Raw genomic sequence first — 10,257 nt, forward strand, 5'->3', positions numbered from 1 at the left:
TCTGACATTCCGTTATTTATACTCATGAAGCAAAAGAGTAACTATCCCGTCAAAAGGGAAGAAATGCAATTTCTTTGGTCAGTACTAAATGTCTTGTTTTCTATAGCTTTATGATCATCTAAAACTTTTTTGCTTTTGTTACATGCATTCATTGTACATTCTGCCATATGGAGTATGATTGCAGACTTTTCTTTTCCTGTCTTCAGAGATGCTCAGTTTCATAAAGACTCAAGTGGCATGGATGGCTTACAAATGCTTTTGAAATATCTCATTTGAGGCAGCGGTCACACTGGCAAAACTTTGAGAACACTTTATGAAATTTGTTTGTTCATTCATACTGCTTGGCCGCACTTCTCAAAGTTTCAGTTCTCGATATTAAAGTTACAAAAGTTTTTGGTCACTGATGAGCATGTGCAACTATGAAAAAGTTGCACACTGTCTGATGGCTTGGGAGGCACCACAAACAGGGAGTGGAATGGTCACATGGCAAACTGTGCAAAGTTTCAGCTGCATGCGTTCAGACTGCACAAACTTGGGGAAGATTTGCGGGCGTTCTGGAAATTCCCCTATCTTAGTGGAAAGGCTGATGAGAAATTTTCGGTGAGTTAGTAGCATTCAGACTGGCCCAACTTCGAGAACTTCAACTTGGAGGAGTTTTGCCAGCATGACCACAGTTATAGATACTTTGAACATGGCACAGTGTATAAGAAGAACCATTCCCTGTTTTTCTGATGAACTGATGGTTACAGTTGAGTTATGAGCTGTCAGTATACAATGTAAGGAAATATTATGGATCACATTATGTGTATTTGCAGCCAATTGTGTACAAATTATATGAGTACATAATACCATTACTTCTTGGACTAACAATGCAGAGTTTTGCCATTTATATTCACAAGTGTAATTTTTCTTCTCTTTTTTTTTTTCAGATGTAGACCAGAATATCAGATTTTATAAGAGGCAATATGTTGAAGTTTCTTGAAAAAGACAAACATTTGAAACTACAAAACATTTTATCTCTTGCAGAGTCCTCATGTTGTGCTACTCATACACAGAAACGATTCTATGAATTGAATTAATATGGAGAACAGGGTTAATAGAATCAGACTAGAGCTCTGTCAAAAGTGGCCTTGCTGCCCATGCATCTGAGTCTACATTCTGTGTTACTTTTATGGATGAAAACTTATCAGCAGTTTGGAATAGTTGTGCTGTGTCTATTTTCAGGTGCCTCCAGAGAACAATCTCTCAGCAAGTGTTGTATATGGGATTTTGAACGACAAGTTCACCTTCATAGACGTGGATTTTGTGAGTGCAGCAATATTACTATTAGTAGAACACATCAGTGAGAGTTTGAGGAAAATTGGATAGTCCATTCAAAAGTTTTGAATTTTTGAAGTTTCTGCTGGCTAACTGCCGGATGAGAAGACTGCTACAGCTTGTGATGTCACATGTATAGAACGATGTCAAAAAATATAAAGAAAATTCAACGTATTTTAACTTTTCTTGCATAATGAAGGAACACATGACTCGCCTCTTTCAGGAGGCAGGGGGATACATTAGTTACAAGTCAAGGAAATGTGCACTTTTTTCAAAAAATGAAATTTTGTGAAATTCTCTTTTATATTTTCCTTATGTCATTCTACGCATGTGACATCACACACTGTAGTAGTCATCTCATCCAGCATTGACTGCACAGATACTTTAAAAATTCATAACTTTTGAACAGATTGTCCAATTTTCCTCAAACTCTCACGGATGTGTTCTACTAATATTGTTGCATTCACTCAGTCCACATGTGTACGAAGATGGACTTGTCCTTTAACTCTTAACCTGCATATCCATCAGAGTTTGAGGAAGTTATGGTACTCAGTTTGTTGAGTGACCTGTCTTCTAGTCCCGTGTCAGTGAATGATGTAACTACTGGTATTGCTTCACATGCGGTAATCAATGTAAGAAGGTTGTAAGTGTATTTTTTTAAAGAGGGACTCCAGAGAATTGTTCTTCAAGGAGAGTATCAATGATGCTGTATTTAACATCAGTCAATGTGCCCTGCAGAGAGAGTATGTGCTTATAGAACATACTGTATTTAAACTCTTTCGAGCTGCAAGTGATATCTCTTATTCTTTTCCAAGGGGATTTAACTCTTAACACTAATCAGCACATGAAGCTTGTGACATGGTACTGCTGTTTTTGTAATTCATGTTCTGAGTTTTAGAATTTACTGTGTAGGAAATTGACCACTGTAGGAGAAAGCAGCATAGTTAAAAATCTTCTTTTAACATATCACTATACTGGCCAACAACTGTAGCTATGTCTCTTGATTGCCTGTCTGAATGTGTAATTGGGAATGAACTTAAAGGGAAAGTTGACCCAAAAATAAGTTTGTTTGACTAAAAAACCTTGAAAAATGAGATCAGAAGGTTCTGAGTAGAAAAGAGAAAGTTCTTTAATTTTGAAGGTGTGACCAATCAAACATTGGATTGATTATCATTATTGGAAACTCAGTGATATAGCATGGAAGCTCACCTTCTATTTGCCCCATGCATGAAATTTCATATCTCTCTTTTCTTTTCTTTTTTCGTTATTGATGACGGGAATATATTTTTTCCTAGCAGGAGTGTTATAGAAAAATATTTACAATGATTTTACAATATTTTAAGCATGCATGTACATGTTGTAGTATTAAAAACTTACTGGACGGGGTATGAGGGCTCAGATACAATGTATGACACCATAGTTATTGCCGATATTGATCACAAATTCCAAATATCATAACGTTATTGGTTTGTATCAGAATTTGTTCACACTTTCTTTGTGTTGTTCCTCTAATCCTTCTGCTTCTATTCACACAAAACTGATTTCCAGGGTTGACTTCTACTTTAATCCCATTTCTCAATACTGGCACGGCTCAGGTTAACTGTGATAACTCTATGTTGGGTCTCGTCCATATTATTGCAATTTATCTCAATACCTTGTGTGAATATCTTTGATCGGCCATGTTTGTTCACTGTGTAAATTATGCATACAGTTATTCCTTCATTTTTTATTTCGCTGGAGGACATGTTTTTGTCCTGAAATTCAAGCTACTTGTTGTAAGGCTCTGCTATGGTTGCTCGGTGTGTGCATAGCTGAGTTGTATCTAAACTCTCCAACATCCAAAGCCTCATCCTGTTGACTGTGCCGTTTGATTATGTTGTCTTGGAGAGTCAGTTTGAACCCATGCCATCAACGTATGATTCCCATCTGGGGGAGGGGATTTATTAGCTAATATTGGGTATTCCCACATTATTTTTTTGTAATCAAAGACAATTCAGTCTTCAAGTTATATGATATCAGTGGGATCAGGGAGGTGCACCTCCCTGGTGGGATCGGGCTACAAGGTGTTTGTACACTTTTCTACCATTTTTTTTTTTCAGTTTTCAGTTTAGCTGTGTCCTAGCAGTTTTCTGTGACATGACAACACAGTACCTCTTGTCCAGCATAGCATCCCAAAGATCCTTGTTTGTATACCAAATCTGATAATATATAACACAACACATATGGCATTGCAGGGGCCATGAAAGATGTGCTTATTATACTGCATCAGACTGCGCTCATGTTCTGAGGGAATCACTAAATGTGGGTTCTTATAGCATAAGATGACAGAACTTCAATTTATTGTCTCATCACCACGGTATCTATCACCAATTCAATCTAGATATGTTAGTGTTTAGATGTTTGTAAAAATCTATATACGTTGTATGTACAAAAGTGTATGTGTGTGTTTGTTTAACCATGATAAGTAGTTGATTTGATAAATGAAAGGCATAGAGGATTGCCGAATGTGATGTCATTATGGAAGGATATCACTTTTGTTACAGTAATATGAATATGGAGATATGTTTGTACAATAGCACATGGGGGGAGGGGGGGGGGGGAGTTCAAGCAGTATGTGTGAGCAAATATTGTAGCATGTCTGCATTCATTCTTCAAGTATATAAAATCACGCTACGGTACACTCTCTTTTCATGGGAAGGGGGGATGGAGTGATGGAGGATCTTGATGAAACTTGATTTTTATATCAGTGTAAATAGTGGAAGATACAATATTGTTGGTTGAATAATATACGGGCATTAAGGTTCCTCTAACCTATAGCGTTAGTGGCACCTTAATGCTGTTATCTTTCTCAACAGATGATATGTAGTTCAGGTAGCATCTTGTCCACTCATCCTGGTATAACCGGTACTACAGAATACTATATTTAAAAAGTATCCTGAAGGTAATCACCTCATCTTGCTGCTATTCGAATGCTAGATGCTCAACTCCACTGCCACACAAAAGTCACTGCGTGCACTCTGTTTAGCTGACCATGACATGTGTGTCCCTTTAAATGGTTGATATGCTGCCCAGGTTTGCTTTCGCACTGCCTTAGAAGTGGAGAGATAGAGAGAGAGAGAAGGCCTGTACAAAGTAGCGAAAGGAAACTACACTGTGGATTACCGTGCCTGCATTATTCATTAATGATGTCAAGAGGGGAGCGGGAGAAAAATCAAATTACGGTGGCGGCAGCAGTGCCAGCAGTGTGTGGGGGGGGGGGGGGGGGGGGTTAGGGGGGAGGGAGAGTGAAGGGACGTTGTTTTGTGGTGGAGTCAAATGTTTGCTACTCAGGGCTTGTGCCTGTACAACCCAGCTAAGAAAAGGGGCTGCACAGTCTCTGCAGAATTGTGTTATGCCGGCATTTTAAAATCATTGAATGAATCCACAGAATTAAGTACAACAAAGAGAATTAACTGAGAACTTACTGAACCCACCCCTTTGAGCGCCATTACATCTCAATGTAGGCTGATGGCATATCAGAAGCTTGACATGAAATGCAATGTGCACGTTCCAAAGGAGTCACTGGCTAAAAGATATATTGTTTGTGTTTAGCTTCAGTGTTAGCAGTTTGAAAGAAGTCGTGATGGGGGGTGTATTCGGGAATAATTGTGTACAGAATTTCCCTCTACCCGACCTCTTAAATATTCTTGAAATTTGCCTGCCATTTCTCCTGTACTTTCTGTATTTACATAACAAGAATACAGGAGGCGCCGTGTTTTCAGGGTTCATCTGCCATCTATTAGATTTATGGAACTTGAAACCTCTTTAGGACTCTCATCATATTCAGAAAGGGTACACAGAGACAGGGTTATTCTTATTGATTAGATGGGGCCCGTTCAATGGTGAAGGCCCTGGTCAAAGATCAAAGTCTCAATGCAACGGTTTATGTTAAAGTGTTCAGCCACAAGTGAAGAAATGTAGGACATACAATTGTACCATGTTGAACTAAATACCTGAATATAGATTGATGGAGAAACTGGCAGACATGTTACAAAACATTACTGAACAAGTTAAAATTATTGGTTATGGTCTGATTCCAAAATTGTGCTCTTAACTTCACTCAAGGAGTGTGCAGTATGTTTAATGCTATTTACATATCATCTCATTATTAATGTTCAAAAAGAATTGGGAAGGACTGACATTGAACAAAGATTCCAATTTTCATGTGGTTAAGATCGGGCCATTATATGGTTGCTATTGTATTGAAGGCTTGTGCTTATTGTTTTACGTTCCCTTTTTAAATACATTCTGCATTCTTACAGGGTAGCATTTCGTTTGCGATGGTTGCTTGAATACCTTTCAGATGATGAAATACATTGTATCACTCATTCCTTATTTTATTCATGTGAGCCTTGCCAAAAATACAAGAAGAAGAAGAAAGTGAATGGAAATCATGGCCTCTCTTTCTCAAGAACAATACGTAAGATGACTCAAGCAGAGCACAGCATTTGTTCTTGGCACTCTGTCACAATCCCAGAATGGAAATATATTGTCACTTTTCTCGCAAGTTACAGATGTAGTTGGCAAGCTGCTGTCTGATTGAGATGTCTGTTGTAGCTTTTATATGCACATTGTAATTGTGCGTGTGTAATGGCAGATTGTTCTAAACTTCTTGTTCGGTCTCTTGTATGCTTTCATTATATCTTGCATTATTGCTGAAGTTAATACAGACTACTTATGAAGTACACTTGTATGTGCTATTTTGCAAATGTATATTTGTCAGTTAAATAGCAGTTTTGCCCATTCTTTTGTCATGTGGACACATATTTTGGGTTTGTTTTTGTTTTTTCACCTTGCAACAATAGTCATCCACCTTCCGGAAAACAATTATTTCTATATTATGTTTGTGTATTGTACTAATCATTTTATTACCGCTTGTTGGGATATGTGTTATGCTTCAAAGTGAAATGAGAGATTTGTACCAGGTGTACACATATATGTAACTCGTATTAATCAGCAACCTTGTGTTGTCATGCCAACAATGCCGGCACGTAAGGACCTACAATGTCTGGTTGGCAATGGTCTGATGGCATTTATGATACTGCATTTCTGCAGCCCATGTACATATGACTCTTTTCCATCATTTTCCAACATCCACAATAACAGTTTGCTTTGCATACAATATATGACCTAGACATAACAGTTCATGTTCTGCTAAGCAAATATATCGTCAGGAAATGAAGTATCAGTGTGTTCATTTGATTTCCATTATGCTAGCATTTGATGTGATTCAATATTTCAAATATGTGCCCTCTACAGACATGGGAATGCATGCACTATTCCTCCCATGAAATCAATGTTTTTACTTCAAGAAGGACGTTTGTGCTTTTATGGTGTGTATCCCCCTTGAATTCTGACTTCTGTTGATCAACAAAATACTCTCTCTTTTTTAAACTCAAATCAGGAAGATAATTTTTAGCTCTGTGAAGCAGAAAGATGTAAGCAATACTATGACAGAATTTTCCTGGACTTTCTCTCCCTATCCACAAAGAAATCTGTGATTCAGGATGATGCAAATACGCATACCCAGTTGTTTTGGATGAACTTGATAATTGCTCTGCAAGTGAAACATGAGCAACGTGTGTATAAATATGTACCAAGTGGTAGATACTGTTCATGCTGGCATGTTTGATTGGGCTATAATAGCAGGGATTTTTTTTTTTTTTAAAGCCTTGATGATAAAGAAATCTAGCAACAACTATGTACTGAATCAGGTATGGCACCCATCCAACATCAGCGTTTCCAAATTGATTACAAGCAATGTCGAGGATTTAATGATGGCCGAAGTACCACAGATATGGCCTTGTGCCAGTCATAATTCAACCAGACATCATTTAGAGCGGTCCAACCCAATGCTCCATGACATGTGCAATCAAAGTAACTTGCAATGATGTTTGTTTCTACAGAAACAAAATGTTTCAAGCTGATTGCATTATTTCGTATCTGCTGCCATTGTAAATGTATTTACAGTAATCAATTTTGCAAGTTTTTGAAATTTGCACTGTAAGACAAGGTCTCAGTCCCACACTTGTTTTGTCTTTGTATGCCAATATATATTCTTTATGAAACAAATCCAAACCTAAAATGTATATGTTCCTCTCACACTGAGGATTATATAACTGCAATCCGTAGTTGTATTCTTTATCTGGTATGTGTTTTCTTGTTGTTTGTTATTCTCTTCCCTGTTGTCATGTTGCACATGTATAGATTTTTATCTTTTCATCTGTGAAGCGCTAATAAGCATTGAAAAATGGACCTGTGCACGATACAAATAGCCACTAGTATTGTTATTATTATTATTATTATCATTATTATGAACACATGCGCTCACAAAGAACTGCATTTACACATTTGATCCCAACTCTGTACTTAAAGGTCCTGTTTACCTTTGGGAATGCTTGATTGAAAAAAAAAGAAAAAAAATCAAAATATTACATTTAATGCATATGTGTAGGTCTGTTGTATCACAAAACATCCTATCATATGAAAGTATTGCAATAAAGCCTAAAATGTAAGGAGATATCAGTATTTTTCTCAATAAACCATAACTGTAGATGGTTTAGTCTGGAAACATTTTTATCATGACTATTGTTCACATTTTGTGTATTTAACAATACTTAACATCAATGATACAGATTCAAATTTTTACAATGGTTGCCTCTATCCCGAACTTACATTTTAGAACTATTTAAAGCACTAATGCTGGGTTTTTGTTTCATCCGCAAACGGTAAATTATGCCTTTAATCATTTTGCTGGAAAAAGAGCCCACATCAAAATGTTGGCCAGACAGGTATACCGGTACTTAATAGTTGACAACTGATAGAATCAGCTACTTGAACTCCTTTATGTGTCGGGCATGCACCTTCGATTCATTCAATTGCGTGCCAGACCCATGCATCTGGCTCAAACATGATATGGTGTAGACAGCAATCAGTAAACCAGCTTTATAGAGTAAAGCATGTAAGCCGAAGAGTGTGATGTAATAGTCCCAGCCATTGTGTAGTTCCTGTCGATGTAAGGCACAGGATATGTACGTACAGAGCAGTGCTGGCCACAGAATTCCTGAACAATTTCCAATTTTCTTTATATGTTTACACAGGGAGGGACATGCAAGGAAATACCTGTAATACTTTTTTTTTTCTCTCTCCTTTGGCGTAAATCTTTTTTCATCGTAAAGAGGAAAGATGGATTTGTTGCATCAGGTGATGTCCATTCTTAAAGCCAGTTGTTAGACCTTGTTTTAGAGTGTTACAAAATGTATACATGTGTGTTATACCACATGATTAGAGTGCCCTCAAAGTAGTACAGTACATATGTATTACAGTAGTCCCACCTGTCATATTACGGGTTATCGTGTAACCATCAGTATCTGCTGTTTACTTGTTTCTTTTTTTAATTAGTTGTTAAAAAGGGTGTGCAAAGCACATCCTTTATCCCTATATGAATCAGCATACAGTCATATGACCTTTGAGCCTGTTCTCTTCACTGTGATAATTAATGTCAAAGATTTCATACATGTTTAAAGGGGCTGTACAGTACTGGTTGAGGTGGGGATTCATGTTTTTTACATTCCTAAGTGAGATAATGAGAAACCTCTTATGAAATATGAAAGAGCATGTTATTTTAAGAAGGATTCAACATTTATTTGATGAAAATTGGTTTTCAAATGGCTGAGATATCCCAAAAAAGTGATAATAATAAAAGACTGCAGGCCACGACTTTATTATGATTTCTTTGTTTCACCTTGTTATTAGATATCTCAGCCACTTCAAAACCGATTTTCATCAAATAAACTTTTGATACCCCTTAGAATTGCACATCTCATAGAGTGGTTTCTGAATATCTCACAAAGCGTTAAAAGCTAAATCCTCACCTCGACCAGAACTGTACACACCCTTTAAATGGAGATTAATATGTGACAAGGGAGTGCAGAGGCTAGGTCCAAATGTCTGGGCATTGGAGTAAGGAAGCATGACAGATGATCCCTATGCATTGCAGTGATGTTTTTCATGTGAAATATGTTACAAAGAGAATACCGTGGTATTTGGATCACTGGCAGTGCAGAGGAAATTACATAATGGCAACAAAAGTAGAAGAGGCTTAATTAAAATGTTTTGTCTATGCTCCCCAGCCATTCTAAATGTTTTGACCGTAGATCAAGGTTTTGTAGTAACATAACATGTAATGATAAAGTAATACATCTTATTCTGCAGTGCTGTTATATCCAATTTGTAATTCATAATTTATAAGAATATCAGGCAAGTTTACAAGGTATGTTGCAAATAAGAATGTTAGTTTAATCTGTGTGGAAACTGTTTTCTTGTTTACATTTCGTCCAGTGCAGAGAGAAACATGAAACATTCTCTCTCTCTTCTGACAAAACAACCACAAAAAACAACAAAAAGGCCATAAGCATGCATGAAAAAACAACAACCTACAGCTGTTCATTTTCTTCAGTGTGTAAATCTAGCTCTATGCACTTTTTGTTTAATATTGAATGGCATACTTAAGTACTGTCTTGTCAGTAGCAATCAACTGATAATATTTGTGAGCTGAAAGATCTTTAAAATGGAAGCTATTGAGAAAGTACTCCTGAAATCCTCCGTTTTTTCCCCACCATGTAGTATATGAAAGTGACAGCAGAAAATCAATGAAGCAACATTTCCACCTATTCTGACAGGTTGTCATATATGTGTGATCAAATTGATGACATTAAATGCTTTAAATAGCACACGTACTGCAAGTAATGGTTTAAATTTGTAATTGAAGAGAATGCCAAATGAGCAGATAACACATGAGAGCTTGTGGAACCAAACTTCTGTTAAAGATATGAGAGCAAAGTCCAAAGAATCATGTTGCAAGATGTAACAACTGTATGCTGTAACATGAAATAACTGAAT

The sequence above is a fragment of the Diadema antillarum genome, unplaced genomic scaffold (assembly GCF_040938485.1).
Source record: "Diadema antillarum isolate AM-2024a unplaced genomic scaffold, OU_Dant_1.0 seq00000798_RagTag, whole genome shotgun sequence".
NCBI classification, from domain to species: Eukaryota; Metazoa; Echinodermata; class Echinoidea; order Diadematoida; family Diadematidae; genus Diadema; species Diadema antillarum.